The 16,325-nt window shown below is 34.3% G+C and overlaps 1 protein-coding gene across 4 annotated transcripts in view; it reads right to left on the bottom strand.

Moving 5' to 3' along the window:
* Positions 1 to 4,381, bottom strand: part of CDH12 (cadherin 12) — an 812,943-nt gene extending 808,562 nt beyond the window's left edge. For all 4 annotated transcript variants that reach the window (XM_016137287.2, XM_016137288.2, XM_016137285.2 and 1 more), the window contains exon 1: positions 3,951 to 4,381. The gene's annotated coding sequence lies outside the window, so the exon portion shown is untranslated. The remainder of the gene's footprint in view (positions 1 to 3,950) is intronic.
* Between the last annotated feature and the right edge of the window lie 11,944 nt (positions 4,382 to 16,325).

Below are 16,325 nucleotides of genomic sequence, written 5' to 3'. Positions count from 1 at the left end.
TAATTCTCAAAATTTGGATTCGAATTGTTGTCTAACTCTCAAGTTTTGATCTTTTCACATCATGATGCAAGACAATGAATCAGGACTCTCACCTTTATATGGAAACATTTTTGTTTTTTATAATAATTTTCCAGCAAATTGGAACTCTATAACCCACTGATTATATGGCACACTCAAGGTGTGATCAGTCACATTTGTAACTACCATGCTACTTTGTGAATAAATCTATAATAGCAACCTATATCTTAATGTTTAACTACTTTTTTGGTGCTTGGAACTAAGTATGAATCCTGAAGCCATTTGAATACATAGATTTAGTTTATATGTAAGTCCCGTATTTCTCTAATGAGTGTGCACTAATTGGGCCATCACCTTCTCTCACTAAAATCTTCACAGATATATGCAAGAGATATACATATTGTGCAAAGAATTTTAGATTGTTTAAACACCACATCCCTTATATGCAAAGTAATATAAATCCATTTGTAGCATAATGACTTAAATATTCACAGAGCAAAGGTTATGAAAGAAAACCCCAGGCCTTTAGTGAAAAAATACTGACACATACTGATTTTATCCCCTGGTACCATGAAGTATAATATGATAGAGTGATACAAACCTGAATGAAGCTTAATTCATAAAAAGAGTAAATATAGACCCTGTTTTCAATACCTTTATAGGTGCTTATTAAATTGCATTCATTAATAATTGAATACTTTTTCAATAAATGAATTCTTAGACTATCCAGGATTTCACAAAAAGTAGAATAACATTATATGAAATTATCTGTTATTCTAGTTTTCAACAGTCATAACTTTATCTTAGTCTTTTCAAAAAATTTTTCTTACTCTATATTATTAGTTATCTTATCATGTGATATTTACAAATAACTTTGAGTAACCACTATTCATATTAAACACAGGCAGCATTATTCAAATTCACAAACACATACATGCACATAAACTTTTTTTCCCCTAAGTTTTATGTATCACACTTTCAGCATAATAATTCAGAAAAAAAAATGTGATTGCCTTAAAAACAAAATTAAAATGTTTTTCAAAACCATGAGTGGAAATTGTTCAATTATCATGTAATGGTAAAGCAAAAGGAAAGTTCCCAGTAAAAATCATACATTTTTATTCCTGTTTAATGATTAATTTTATTTTTCTTGATATAAATTGAGCTTATCCATAAAAATAAAACTTCATATTTGTTAAACAGGAAGGGTGAATGAATTTCTACCTACAACTTAATGTAATAGAGTTATGAATTTGTACCACATTATGAGCAAAATATCCATTGATGTGATAACAGTTACATGGTAATATAGGACACAATTACTTTAAAAACAGCTATACTTTGTTAAAAGACTAAAGGAATAGTATCTTACCTTAAATGACACATCTGTAATCACATTTTTACTCTGAAAGTATGAAAACATTTACAACAGAGTCTACTAGCAGGTCATTTTATTACACAAGTCCTTGGATTTGATATTTTTACAGAAAAAACATGAGAGTCTACTAGTAAATCATTTTCTTACACAAGTTCTTAAATTTGACTTATTTTACAGGAAAACATGTCTCAGTTCTGAAGAGACCCATCACTCTATGCATATTCTCATCACGACTGTTAGATAGATTTAATGATGTGACATCTAAATGATACAGGTGTGAATACTCAGTAATATTTCACATTTCATATAAGAACAGTTTATGTAAACTATTTGCAGTACTATTTCATTAGCAAGAGTGATTTGATGTTCATCACAGTGCCTTTTAAAAGGTAGAAGTGACATTCTTATCAACCTCTAAATGACAAATGATTGATTTCAACCAATATCACAGACTATTACATTAAATACATTCTGCCAAAATACCAGATGCAAAAGATGCTCAACCTAAGATCGGTTTTGTGGTCCATCCTTAAAGGATGCAGTCATATTGAGGTGTAAGAATATCACGTGAAGCATTAACAGGAATTTTTTCCCCATAAACTAAGCAGTTTTTCTTGTAATAAGAATCTAATATGTATCATCTCACAAGTACAACAAATGACCCCTCTCTCCCATAATAATGCAGCTCTCTCTTTCCGTGGGAATTATCTAAAATGATCACATCACTAAGCAGATCAGTGAAAGGAAAGAGATCTAGTAGGAAAAAAAGGACTGTTGGCTTGAAAACTTCCCCCTGCTGCTTGAAATGGTACACAGCAGTAGAAGTTAGGAATCCAGCAACTGGAGATTTGCTGAACACAATAGAAAAGAAAGATTTTTATTTTTTTATTTTTTTTATGGGGAAAGAGCTTAACATTGGGAAGATTAAACTTGGAGGTTAATCTTCAAAGTAAGAGTTATTAATAAGGGGAAAATATCTCTTGGAAATGGATTTTCAAGTTAACGTATAATCCCTTTTTATTCCAGTAGTTTCTGTAGCACATTGAGGAACAGTCACTATATCTTGTTAATGAACGAGCCGATGTGCTGGTGAAATTAGTTAAGTGGAAGCTTCTACTCTGTAGCTATGCTAGTGGGTATTCCAAAACAATTTGTCAATCACCTGCTTATGGCTTAGGAAGAGCAACCATCTGCCTTTCAAGTCTGAAGAGACCTTCTGCTGAAATCATGGAAATATTTATAATAAAAACCTATTAAGTTAAATTCCTTTCTAGAAATAATTACAAAAGCATATAAAGGTAAAATGATTCTCAAACTGGTTAGGATAATTTACTGAATAAACCATGCCATTGAATGATGAGGTTCAATATCTCTGAACAGCTGTGTGTCTGCATATTATTTTATAAATCCTAAAACTAATCAGGTGTGCTGAAAAGGTTAAGCAGACTAATACCTGCTTGGCATGGTTGGATTTTCATGTTTTGGTCATGTATAGTATAATTTAAAACTATAAACACATTTTCAGAACCTACTCTATCTTTCTCCCCTTCAGTCAGTATGTAAGGTTAATTTTCTAGCTGAGCAGTTTGTGAATAAGCTTCAAAATACCCAGTGAGAAATTGAGAAGCATAAAATGGTCATAGAACCTGCCAAAAGTATGTCAGTCCCTTCTCCAGAGTACAGAGAAATATGTCTGTGAGAGACGTCAAGCACTCTGAACTACAGAGGTTCTGAAGTCATTGTGATGCATATGTAGAAATAAACAATGTCTTAAAAGAAGAAAATATTTATAAAACGCTGAAGGTCTCTGAAAAAATGTCTGGATAGCATGTTTTTATAGCACACATTTCTTACTTTTTAAATGCACCACCAAATGATTAATACCTTTAAGATAATTTCGAAATGCATATTATATAACTCACAGCAGCTCTGGTAATCTGGATCTCTTCTACTTGTCCGGAATTAGTTTTGTAGTAAGAAACTCAGCTGTATACTGAAAGACTAGCTATTGAAACATTTAAATTGTTTTGCAGTTGTGTTTTTTAATGATGAGTGAAGTTTTAAAACGTTCATGTCTTCATCAAAATCAGTGGAGAAGGGGCTGAGGGTTTCATATTTTAACAACAACAACAAAACAGCAGAGAAGCTGTTTGAAAATAAACATTAAATATTTGGGGGTAAAAAAAAAAGCATATCAACAAAGCCATTTACAAATATAACCAGTTGAACATCTATCATACCTAATTATTTTCATTTAAAAATGTAGCCAACTTGATTATAACCACTAAAATATCTTAGCGGTTAAAACCTTTCTTTCCCTTCCCCTTTTCATTTAACCTCTCGCTCTGAACAGCAGAGACTTGTTTAGAACTTAGAGAAGTTTCCCAAAGCAAAACCACGCACTAGTTCTCAATTCAGATGGTAGATCTGAGTGCAGCCTCGTTCCGCTTCTGACTACGCTAGGCAATACTTTATTAAACATGTACGGATTTCGGTGCGTGTACCCCGAAGCTATCACACACGATGCAATCCCAATCACACAAGGAAGCCTTACCTGATGGCAGCCACGGCAGCGGCAGGAACAGCAGCAGAGACAGCAGCAGCAGCAGCAGCAGGATGTAGCGACCCAGCCTTGCACCGAAGGTGAGACCCTTCTCTCTCTCTCTCTTTTTTTCTTCCTTTTAAATCACTGGCGCAACAAACTGCCTTGCGTGTTGTCCTCTTTCGTTCACAGAAGGTTTTCCCAGCCGGGCAGCCGGTAGACACCACTTTCTTCCTGGAAGAGGCTGCGTCTCTTCTCAGAAACGGCTGGACCCCTCTCTGTGGCTCCCTCCACGTTTACCCTTCAGATCAATAATGCTCTCAGAGCGGCTGGAGCGCGACTGCAGCGGAGAGCGGCCAGCCAATGGGGGCCCAGGATTCCCTCCCAGTCATCTCCCCGCCCTCAAAACAAAACACAGCGTGCCTTTGACACATTGTCGAGTTGTGAAAAGTAACTGAATCCCGTATTTGGAATGTATCTTGTCTGTTCTTTTTTTTCCCCCTAGCGTTCATTGTATGATGCTTTGGATGCATGGAAGAACTCCGTAGTTATCAGAACGCTCGCTCACTGATGGCGCTTAGTAGAAGGTGAAGGTGCAGCTGATAAAGTGCGAGCACTTGGCTTAGTTTGCACCTAGAGCTTTGATATTGAAATGCTTGAGGACCTGAAAATCGAAGAACTATTAGATAGGAAGCCAGAGGCTTGAATGCTAGGTCTCAGTCCACTAAGTAGGTGGGTTCATTTATTCTGTGGAATGGGAAAATAAAGTCCATTTTACCTAGAAATCATCTCATTATCAGCAAAGGATGGATCACAGGCTCATGTTGCCTGAACAAAAATCAGCTGCTAACTGGTAATAAAAACATTACCCAAGTACTTTCTACTAATCCATTTATCTGTTTCTACGCTAAATGAACTCGGTTCAGATTTCACAAGGAACTAGAAGTCTTCAGACTATATAAATTAATCTAGTTTGTTTTAAATTGGTATGTTTATATATTGTAAGATTTTGTATTAATATTAATTTCTCTTAGGGAATTTGTTAGAGATTACTTGCAACTTTGTGGAATATTATAATGATTTTAAAATCTTATAACACTATTGATAAGAATAATACATCTTCCTCCAAAATCACAAAACAGCAATGGTATGCTTTATCCGCGGTGATCTTTCTTTATATTTCTATAGGTTCACAAACTTCAAAGTTCCATAGTTCCCTTGTGGGAAATTAGAAACTGGTCTTGTATGTGGAAGGCAAGAAGAGACCTAAGAGGCAGCTCGCCAGATTGGTAGATGGCAGGTTTAATAAGCCCAGGAATTTACAAGTCTTGTCTATGTGCCAGGAGCTGAGTAATCTCTACACTGACCACCAAGTAGTAAGGGTTTAAAACAGAGGCCTTACCTGAATGGTATACACCACTCAGGTGGGCCTAACAGCTCCTTACTCTCTTAAGGCTTCTTCCTTGAAAACGGCCTACATCGTGGGAGCAGTTGGCAGAAGAACGCACTTTCTAAGCACAGGAGAGAGGTGAGGAGCCTTTGATTTCCCGAGTCCCACACTGGGCCAATAGTGGTCATGTCGTCTTAATGACCTTCTCCAACAATTTCTCTATTGAAGTGCTAAGTATTAATTAAAAATTTACTCAAACAATTTCATCAGAAATCATTTATTTTCCCTCCAGGAATCTAAGTCACTTTATCATTTATATGTCAAGAATGCAGCAATATTTGGGATAATCATTTAAATTAAGTCCGTCCAAAATCTAGAGTACAGAATGTCTATGCAGTTTTTAAAATATATATATATATATATATATATATATACGAGTACGATTGGTAGCTTAAACAACTGCAGAAATAAGAATGTCTTTTCAATGTCACTGTTGAATAAGAATAAAATGAATGTGTCTTTCTGAAATCTTTTTGTTCCACTGAAGTAATATAAATGGGTTGGTGCATTTGGTATAGCCAAGCTTTGTGTGTCATGACAAGTTGGAATAGCTTGGGGACACTTTACAAACAAAACAATTTTGCTACCTGTCCATCATGTGATGGATGCATAGAAAAGTGCAATATTTACCAGTACTGTATGCTGTCACTATAAAAAGGGAATGCTCACTTTATTGCAACTCACTCAGGTAGCCAACAAAATTTTATTCATGACATTGTCTGGCAAAGTGTAGTCACCTGGCTTTTGTGAAGAAAGGGATATGCTAATGAAATAAAAAGCATAAAAATTATTTATTTTTAATTGTATAATAAAGTGTATTTATTTATTTGAATTTATTACTGACCACAAATAACAAGTCATTGAATACAGAACCCTCCCTTTCTTCTGTTGGTCAATGGCTTTCAATATGTGGCACCAATACTAGTAGCAAAGCCATCACCTCGGAATTTATTGAAAAGGAAAATTCATCAGCCTTTTCCCGTCAGAAATTCTAAGAATTGTATCTTGAAATCTGTTTTATTACCCCTTCAGATCATTCCAATGTACATTCAAATGTGAGAATCATTGCTCTAAAGAAGGGGTTTATAAACTACTATGGTAGACCAGCACCTACTTCTATAAGTAAAGTTTTATTGAGGCACAGTCACACCCATTCTTTCCATATTTTCTATGACTGCCTTTGCACCACAATTTCAGAATGGAATAGTTGCCATGGGAACCTATAAATTCAAGCCTAAAATGTTTGCTAGATACCCCTTTAAGAAATATCTGTTGACCACTGCCTAGCTCATTATAACATGTGCTTTATAATTAGTACAGATGACATTTGAAGAAAGGTGCATGTATCTGAATTAATAAAATCAATAGAATTTGAAATAGACTGAAAATGGTAAAGTGGTCAAATATATTGGTATGTGATTTTTACAGAGTTTTGCTGTTCCACCCTGAGGGAGGAATGTACTTCTCTTCAGTCTTGGTATATGACCTGCTTTGAAACATGAATCAATGATAACAGTATCACCTCCAAGTAGAATAGTGAAGATCAAATATAAGTTTGCACCCACTTCATACAGATGCTCTCAGGCTAAGTTGTTGAATGAAGAGAACATTGGAGCCTTAGCTGTCTCAAGACGAACATGTAGCTTGAGAGGGTAATACCTCTTTAATTTGTAAGCCACTGAGATTTTGGGATCTTATGTTACCACACTAGAACCTAGTCTATTCCTGATTAAAACATATGAATAGGATGGAAGTAATGAGAGGTAAGAAAACTAGCACTAAAGCAAAAGTGATGACCGGGACAAGGCATTTAACTGGAAAGTCAAAAACCATTTTTTGGGAAAGAACAATGTTAAAACAAGTAGAGTTTCTTTAAGGAAGCAATGCTCTGAAAAGTAGGAGATGAATATTAAAAAGAATTATGACAGATAATTATGGCTAAGGAGATAAAAGTTAATTATTTACCAATAGGGAACCATGAGAGACTGTTTAGGAAAGGAATGGCAATCACAATTATGCTATAAGAAGATTACTCTGTTGACAAGGGAGAGATGGAAAGACAGTACACAAAGGAAAATTCATCACAAAGCTGTGAAAAATTAAAATGTGATATAATAAGGGCCAGAACTCAAGCACTGCCAACTACATTCAATGAGTCAAGTTCCACCAACTCGATTCCCTACAGACCATTAAAAGCATAATTTTATCACTGATTTTACCCACAATTAACATTGTTTGGGTTCAGGCTTTCGCCTTTCTTCTCTGGATGTTTGCAGCCATCTCTTAATAAGTATCTCTGTCTCTTCAACATATCTATTATCGGTAAACTATAAATTTGCTTTACGACTTCTTTAAACCTGGACCTACCCAGGTTGATGGGTATTTCCAGTCTCACAGGAGAGGGAAAGGAAACAGAGGACTCAGGAGGTTCTCATTCAAACAACAATAACGTTTTTTTCTCAGAAGTGATAAATATTATTTCTGTTTATGTTTCCTTGCCCAAAGAAAGTCACAGACACATTGCTAAGTGTGAAGTCAATGTGGCAGAGATACGTGACATTCCTAGAGGAAGAGAAACATGGAAAGGGCCAGTGATTATTTTGAAGCATAATACAATCTACCACATTCTCCTCTGAGCTTAAAACAACAAACATATGAGGTTGCCTACCAGCTGATTTGCAGGTCTAGAATAAAGATCACACTTTTTTCATCTTTGTTTTGCCACCTCATATGTGGTACTTATTGTTAAATGGAGATGATTTCAAAAAAGAACTATATATAGAGATGTATATATACATACATCTATATATATATAAATGAAATTGCATAAGAATAGTTGAGTATTTTATTTAACTATGGATATAGATAGTAGAGAGAATAAAAATCAGAGTAGTTAGTGTTTTAAATCTTGGAGATTATGCATCCTTGCTTGTATTCTCTTTAAAGCAGAGGATGGATCACAGGCTCATGTGCACAGTTCATAAACCAGAGATCTCCGGAATCAGGGGAAAGGGGCCTGATCAAAGTGGCTACTGTGAGTAACATGGCTCGATTCCACTGGAATGTCTAGAAAAGTATACAGAATATTTCCAAGAATTTTCCAATGAAAAAGCCAGACTCTTCCTTCCCTTACTGGTATAGACTGCCCCCTTTCCTTAGGTAGCTACACTTGTAGGCACAATGACACCCATCGTTGTTTTCAATGTAATAGGAGCCTAAGGGCTGTAAACAAAGACCCACTCACCTGAGGCTCACCACAACAAGGAAGTGGATCACATCCACATGGATCTGTCTCTCTTAGATGCAGCTGAAATCAGAGGGTCCAAAATATATAAGCCGGTATCCTAGGATCGCAGTTATGACAATAATGAGGGGCAGGGGCAGAAGATAATTTTACAGAACTGTAATGTTAAATATTTTGAAATTCAGAATAAGGCAAAATATCCAGATTATCTAGAGCGAGCTGATGATTTAATATAAATGAACAGACCAATTGCCAAACAGTGTAACAGGAAAGTGATTTAACTAGTTATCTGATAACAGTAATGAAACACTATGATGACTATTACTAATAAATGGGTTAATGTTTCCTGAACACTTACTAGATAGATGTCAAGCATAGAGTTAAATATATCATCTATATTTTCATGTCACATGTGAAGGTGACATTATTTTCTCCAGTTTAAAATGAGGAAACAAGGTTATAGAGAAGTTAAGTAACATATAATGGTCACAAACATAGTAATCAGTGGAGTCTGGATTTAAATCATGGAAGCTGAACTCCAGAGCTCATTTTCATAATTACTAAACTCTAAAGCTTGCCTCTAATATTTCTTTATTGCCACATGAATACAAAATCTAAATATAGCAGCTTTATAGTTCTTGATTTCAATGGTAGAAAAGATCTTTATTAAGAAATGGCATTTTTTCCCTCATGAATTGACTGATATTTTAATAATTCATTGAACAAATAATTGTTGAATTCTACATTGTAAATTGCTTTGTGTTAGGAATGAATGGTGAATGCAAAACAGTAAACACTATAATCTCTGGAGACCATAGAAAAAGTCTTTTGTCCTCAGAAACTTACAGCAACCTAATATTTGACTACCAACTGTATATAAGCATTATAAGTATGCTTATAATGAAATGCCATTTTGCCTAAGATTATAAATGCATCTCCATTAGGAATAAGAACAGATGTAACATTTGAAAAGGAGAAGATGCAATGAGCAGAGGGCTTTGTCACAAAGCAGTGTACTTCAGACTCAGCAGGGCTGCCAACAGGTCAAGATCACACCTAACAGGTCGAGATCACAGCTACTTCATGTTTAGAAATATACATGGGACTCAGCATTATATAGCGCTAACTAATGTTTAAAGACTGTGTGTGCATTTGGCATAAATATTATCTCATTATGTCATGCAATAATGTAAGAAATTTATAATTGCTATTTTATAGATGATATACATGAAGCTTAGAGAAGAAATATCCTTTACTCAATACCACACTGCCAATGAGTCGGGATTCAGAATCATAGCTCGTACGCAGTAGATCTCATTCTAATGCCTCTCTCTTTTTTTTTCAAAATGACCCTTTCCCAAACTGAGTTATTTAGTTTAACACCACCTGATAATTATACTTTCTCCTTAGCCTGTGAGCTTCCATCAGTAAAATCCCAACTCTTGCCTTCCTACAAACTGGTACTTCCCTCAATGGGAAAAACTCTGGTTAAGTATGTTTTGGGAACCGCCATGAGTATTAATGAATTAATGAAAATTAGAAACAAAGGAAATATGAGCAATATTAACATGTTCTGAAGTTTTGGGGAAGACCACAAGCTATAGCTGGGTTTAAACTGGGTGCTAAAAGATGAAACCATTTGGATAAGAACAATGATTTAGATTTTTAGGCTTGAATCTTCTGTAAACTAGCCTGATTGGGGTCTAGAACTTGTGTAATGGCAATTTAATAAAAACATTAAGTCATAAACATATATTAGATCAATTATAAAATTAACAGTTGTTTAATTTTTCATTCTGCTGGGAATTGAGGAAGAGGAATCAGAATAAATTAAATATTATTCTGGGATGGCTAGGGCATAGATTAAGATGAATGAGAAATAAATAAAAATGCAATTTTGAAATCATTTTGAAATAAGAAATCATAAGAAACCAAAAATATAGATAATAATATGCAAAATTATATTAGATATTAATTTGAATTTTTCAAGTTAAAATAACTAAAGAAACATTGCTTTATGTTGGAAAATTTGGAGTTACCATTACTTAGGAAAGAAAATGGGTCTAATTTATAATTTGTTTTTACAAAGAAAATTAAAACAAATAAAATGTTTTGGCTATCCATGACAAATTATACATCTGGATGTGAACTTCATGATAAAAATAATAACGTTAATAACAAATTAATAGCGTAAACAAATTGTAAATAAAATACACAAAGTGTAGTGGATTTCATTGCCATCAGAAAATATGCTCTCTACAAATTCAAGCATATGTTAGTTTAGGAGTACATCATAATTCCAAAAATCTGAATTATTTTGGTATTTGACACCTTTATATTTCTGTTTGCCTGTACATAAATTTAAAAATTTAAATATTGAAACAGAATCTTATATAAACATTTGACATAGACATTATAGTTTAAATTAAAATGTATTTTATATTTTTTCTATCGAATGTATATTGAACTAAATTTTTATGAAAAATATGTTCTGTGACTTTGAACAATTGCTTGGTTTGGTAACATTGTTCCCTTATAAATATTATATTGATTTTAAAACAAAATCTAATTATTTCCTGATTAGTAGTTTACCTACTATATCTCTGACTTTATACTCTCTAGAACTATAAATACTCAAAATTAGACATACTAATATAAAGTATTGAAATGTAATTTATATCGATATTCTGATTTCTGTCTTAATAGTTTTAATCTCCTATTTTCTATATGTATTTTCATAGTCCATTTATTTTTTAATTGTGTTGGCAACATTATTATCTTTGCTATTTCCCTCTTTAAATAGATATCTAAATATAAAAGGAATATATTTTAGTGCTTGTTGTAATGTTAGGTTTCATGATCAAATGTCTGCCACTGAAATAGAATGATCATCAGAAAAGGGGAAATCATGTTTTTACATAACTATATATAAGCTGGGAGGGGGAAAAAAAAAGAAATGAAAAAAGATTGTGATATTTTCAAAACCATCTATTATTCCCAGATTCATCTTCCTGACCATGGGTATATAAGGCTAAATATATATCCTGAGACACCTGCTTTAATTTGGTCTTTGCCTACGTATGTCACTTATTTGCTCCTGTAACTCAGACTGACTCTGAGTGACAGAATTAAAACAAATCTAAAGTGACTCTGGTCTAACGAAGCCCACAAACTGCTATGGGAGGAGGAGGTCATCCACAGGATGTGACCTCCAGCTGACCTGAGAGCTGATTCGGAAATCAGAGGCTCCTTACCCCTCCCCTGTGCTCAGAAAGTGAGTTCTGCCCACCGCTCCCACAGTGGAGGCGGTTTTCAAGGAAGCATCCTTGAGAGAGTAAGATGTTATTGAGACCATCCACGTGGTATACGTGACCAAACACAGGTAAGGCCTCTATTTAAATTTTTAAGATTCTGGAGGGCCGGTCTCGGATCTATCTGTCTTGCGGCTGCCTGAGCAGGCATCTAAAGTTCCCTGGCTTATTAAACCTGCCATCTACCAATCTGGAGAGCTGCCTCTTCCGTCTCTCCTTGCCTCCTCTGCGTGGGTGGCTAGTTGCAGATCTCATCAGGGAAGTTCCCGGAGTTTCGACCCAACAACGGCTAATCTTGGATAAGGTTATATTTATAAATAAAAAGCATATGAAGGCAGTGGGGAAGTAAAGGTCATTTCCCTTATTTAGTGATATTATTCACTCAGCATGTATAAGGAGGGCTAAGCCAAAGTCCCACGACTGCTCTTGAAATAGTAAAATCTTGAGGTCAGGAGAGATGGATAAGAGTACCTCGTTATAAAACAATGACTAAATGAAGACATAAAAATAAAACAACACAATACTGATAGGTCTGCTTAGCATCATTCTAGTGTGGACATACTGGAGTTTTAGTTGACAATATGCAAGACGATATACAAGCTCACTCTCCTTTGAGATGTTTGTGGGGCTCCACATGATAAATTGCTCATTTGAAGTCAGCATATTTATCAAGGGAACCCAAGGATAGGCAGAGCTTCTGATAAATGGCCAAGCAAATTTCATTCCATTTGCAATAAAAAGATGATTAGAGCAAACTCTTAAGGGATACTGGAAATCATTACATTGCAAAATGACAAATTTTAGGATGTCGAATTTCTTTACTGCTGCTTAACTCACATCTCCAAGTCTTGGGTAATGAAGACCTGTCTAAATAGCATCATGCATCACTATAAACAAGAGTATTACTTCCCTACAAGCTTGATATGATTAAAGTAAGATAAGACTGCCAAAAAAAGCAAAGACAATCTGAAGTGGTTGAATATAAGTATAGTCCAGACAAAAAGAATTAATACCTCTTTAAAAAGTTCCAAGACTTAATGAAGAACTTGGAGAAAACATAATTGAGACAATAAGAATTATTAATTTACCTGTTTTCATGTGGAATAAGCATCTGACTAGGTCTGCTTACTTTCAAAGAGCAACATGGTACTCAGTGTCAGAAATTACAGCTTAATGTCAACCTTCCAACAACAGGAAGAGTTGTAAGATAAAGTCATCTGTACAAAAATACAAAAAGTTCCCCTGGCACTAGAAGTGCCCAATAAATATGCATATGAAATGAAGCAATTTCATACCTGCAGAGTGGTAGAATGACAGGAGGTTAGAATACTCATGCCAAAACCGACGTTCCAGAAAGAAAAGAAGATTATCTTATTCTCTCTTATTGCTCTGTTATGCGTGGTATGAATAACAGTTAATTTTGGAGGAGAAGACTTGGTTTTCCTACCAATAGCATTGATCAATAACATATATGTCAATGCCAGTTCTCATTTCCTTAACAATTCCATTATGGAAAAAAACTCAACAGTTCCCGATATCCTTTATTTTTAGCAACTTTATTGAATTATTATTTACAAACATAAAATCCACCCATTTTGAATGTACTATTTGATGAGTTATACATTTATACAGTTGTACAATCATCACCACAATCCAATTTGAAAACATTCAAATCACACTATACAATCCCTGATGCCAGTTTGCAGTCAGTCAAACCTCCATCCCAACCCCAAGTAACCGCTGATCTATCTCTATAGATTTGCCTTTTGTACATTTAGTATGAATGGGCTCTACAATATGTGGTCTTTTGATCTAAGTTTTTTTAAATTACCATAATTATTTTTGAGCCTCATCCATGTTGTAGCATCAATAATTCATTCCATCTATATTGCTGAATAGTATTCTATTGCTTATATATATTTATTCTGTTTATTCAGTCACCAAGTTGATAAACATTTGGATTCTTTCCACTCTTTGACTATTTCAAGTAATACTGCTGAATCTTTTCGTGAATCTTGGGAGATTCCTGGCAATGGAATCACTGGACATTATGCTACACTTATTAATTTTTTTAAAGGAAATTGCCATAGTGTTTTTCAAAGTGCCTGTACCAGTTTACATCCCCACCAGCAATGTTGGAGAATTCTAGTTTTCCATATAGTTCTTAACAATTCATACTGTCTGTCTTTTTTATTATAACAATTTTAGGAAGAAGAAGTGGTATTATTGTGGTTTTAATTTGTATTTCTTTAATGATTAATAATGTTGAGCATGAGAATCTTTTAATGTGATTATTAGCATTTATATGTCTTTTTAAGTGAAATATTTGTTCAATTTTTTGCTCATTTTTAATTGAAATTTGTCTTATTATTATAAAATTTATTTTTTCATATTCTGAAAATTAAGAAAAATATAATGTAAATGCTTTCTCCCAGTATTTAAATTTTCTTAATGGTGTGTTTTGAAGTGCAGAACTTTTCTTATTTTTAATTTTGAAGAATTTCAATTGATCTCTTTGTTTTTTTAAATATAGTTTGTGCTTTTGGAACTGTATCTCAAAATTTGAGGTCACGAAGATTTTCTTAAAGTTTTATTGTTTTAGATATTAAATTTTGGAGTATGATCCATTTTGAATTTGAAAATTTATATGATATGAGGTAAGTGCTAAATTCATCTTTTTGCATGAGGATATTCAATTTTCCCAGCACCATTTGTTGAGAAAAGCTATTCTTTTCTTATCGAATTGCCTTGGCTCCTTTGCGTAAAATCAATTGAAGTAGAAGATGACAAATTCCACACGCTATGAATATCTTAGCATCATTTTTTTCCAAAATATAAGCTGTATCTTTCAGGGAACAAATGAAGAAAATTAATGAATCAGAAATATTATCTTTCTCATATCAACAGTTTCTCTAAAGGCACAGTAGCCTAGCATTTATGTAAAAAGCCTTCCTAATCAAAAATTAGTGTTTAGTTATTTAACATTAATTGTTTAGTGATGAGAACAAAAAAAAATATTCAAAAAAATAGTTTTTCAATGTTTTACTTTTAAATGCCCTTTTCGAATAAACTTAGTTTGAAGTTCTTTTCTGTTGTTATTTTTGGGGATTTATTGTTGTTCTCACAATGTTTAGAAATACAGCATACATTTATTAAAATGTCTGAGTTCTTACTGTATTTTATTATATTTGTTTCCTGCACTTACCATTTAGTAGGTTAATTATATGTTGACATAGTTTGTGATAAGAGCCATAGAAGTCCATACGGTAATAAGAGAACAGGGTATAATGGAGGATGCTTTTTAAAATATTTTTGCTAAGAGCTGCTACTTATGGTTGCCAAGTGTGAGATAGTACCCAACTTACGATAGTCCTCAGGGAAAGGAGGGTGATCTTTAATATTACAGGCGAGAAAGCTGACTCTGAACTACTGTTATAGCAGCTTAATGGTTCCCAGTGGGAGATTGTTACAGGATTTATTTCTTACATGCTGATTTGGGAAAAGTCGGGCTTGTACCCATGTCATGTATAGAAAACTTATTCAGAATAAGCCATTTAACTGATACAGAGAGTAATGCTAAACATCAAGTTTACTAGAGAGAAGTAAAAAAAAAAAAAAATCTTTCATTGGCTGAAATCTTAGTATTCTAAATACAAGGGAAAAACAAACTTACATGGAAATCAAATACCAGTACTAAATCAGTAAAGATGTTAAATAAAGCTATGAGAAATCAGAAAATAAAATTCAATGAACAAGATAGGAAGGGAGGAAGGAAAGAAAGAAGGGAAGGAGGAAGGAAGGAAGGAAGGAAGGAAGGAAGGAAGGAAGGAAGGAAGGAAGGAAGGAAAGAGATGGAAGGAGGGAGAGAGGGAAGAAAGAAGAAGGAAGAGAGAGAGGAAGGAAAGAAGGGGGAGGAAGGAAGGGGAAATGAAAGAATGACAGCCACAATGTTTGGCAATAATAAGAATTTTATAACTGTGGTAGATTGCAGCAGTCATGGCTTCTATTTTGTTCAGATCTTTCTGTATCCACTCCTTCAGTGGTCTCCACCCACTCTTATTCTTGTCTTGAACTACAAGATATGTTCAGTGGTCAGTAGCAAATATAACACAAGTGATTGCTTGAAAGTGATTACTTAAACGTTGGAACTTGCCCACTTGCTGCTCTCTGAGGCACTCTCAACTCTTGCGTGTGCTGTGTGTGTGTATTTAGTTTTCTGGTGAATAGAGAGACATGAGGAAGACATATGTCATCTTAGCTGAGCCATCCTAGACCAACCACCCACAGTTATTGCATCCTTAGCAACATCCGCTGAATCTGGCCCAGACTAGAGGAACCAAGAGTCCTCAAATTTACTCCAGAACACATTTCTGACTTAAAGA

Source organism: Rousettus aegyptiacus, unplaced genomic scaffold (assembly GCF_014176215.1).
Source record: "Rousettus aegyptiacus isolate mRouAeg1 unplaced genomic scaffold, mRouAeg1.p scaffold_m13_p_8, whole genome shotgun sequence".
Taxonomy (NCBI): Eukaryota; Metazoa; Chordata; class Mammalia; order Chiroptera; family Pteropodidae; genus Rousettus; species Rousettus aegyptiacus.
This window is presented reverse-complemented; position numbering and strand designations above follow the sequence as displayed.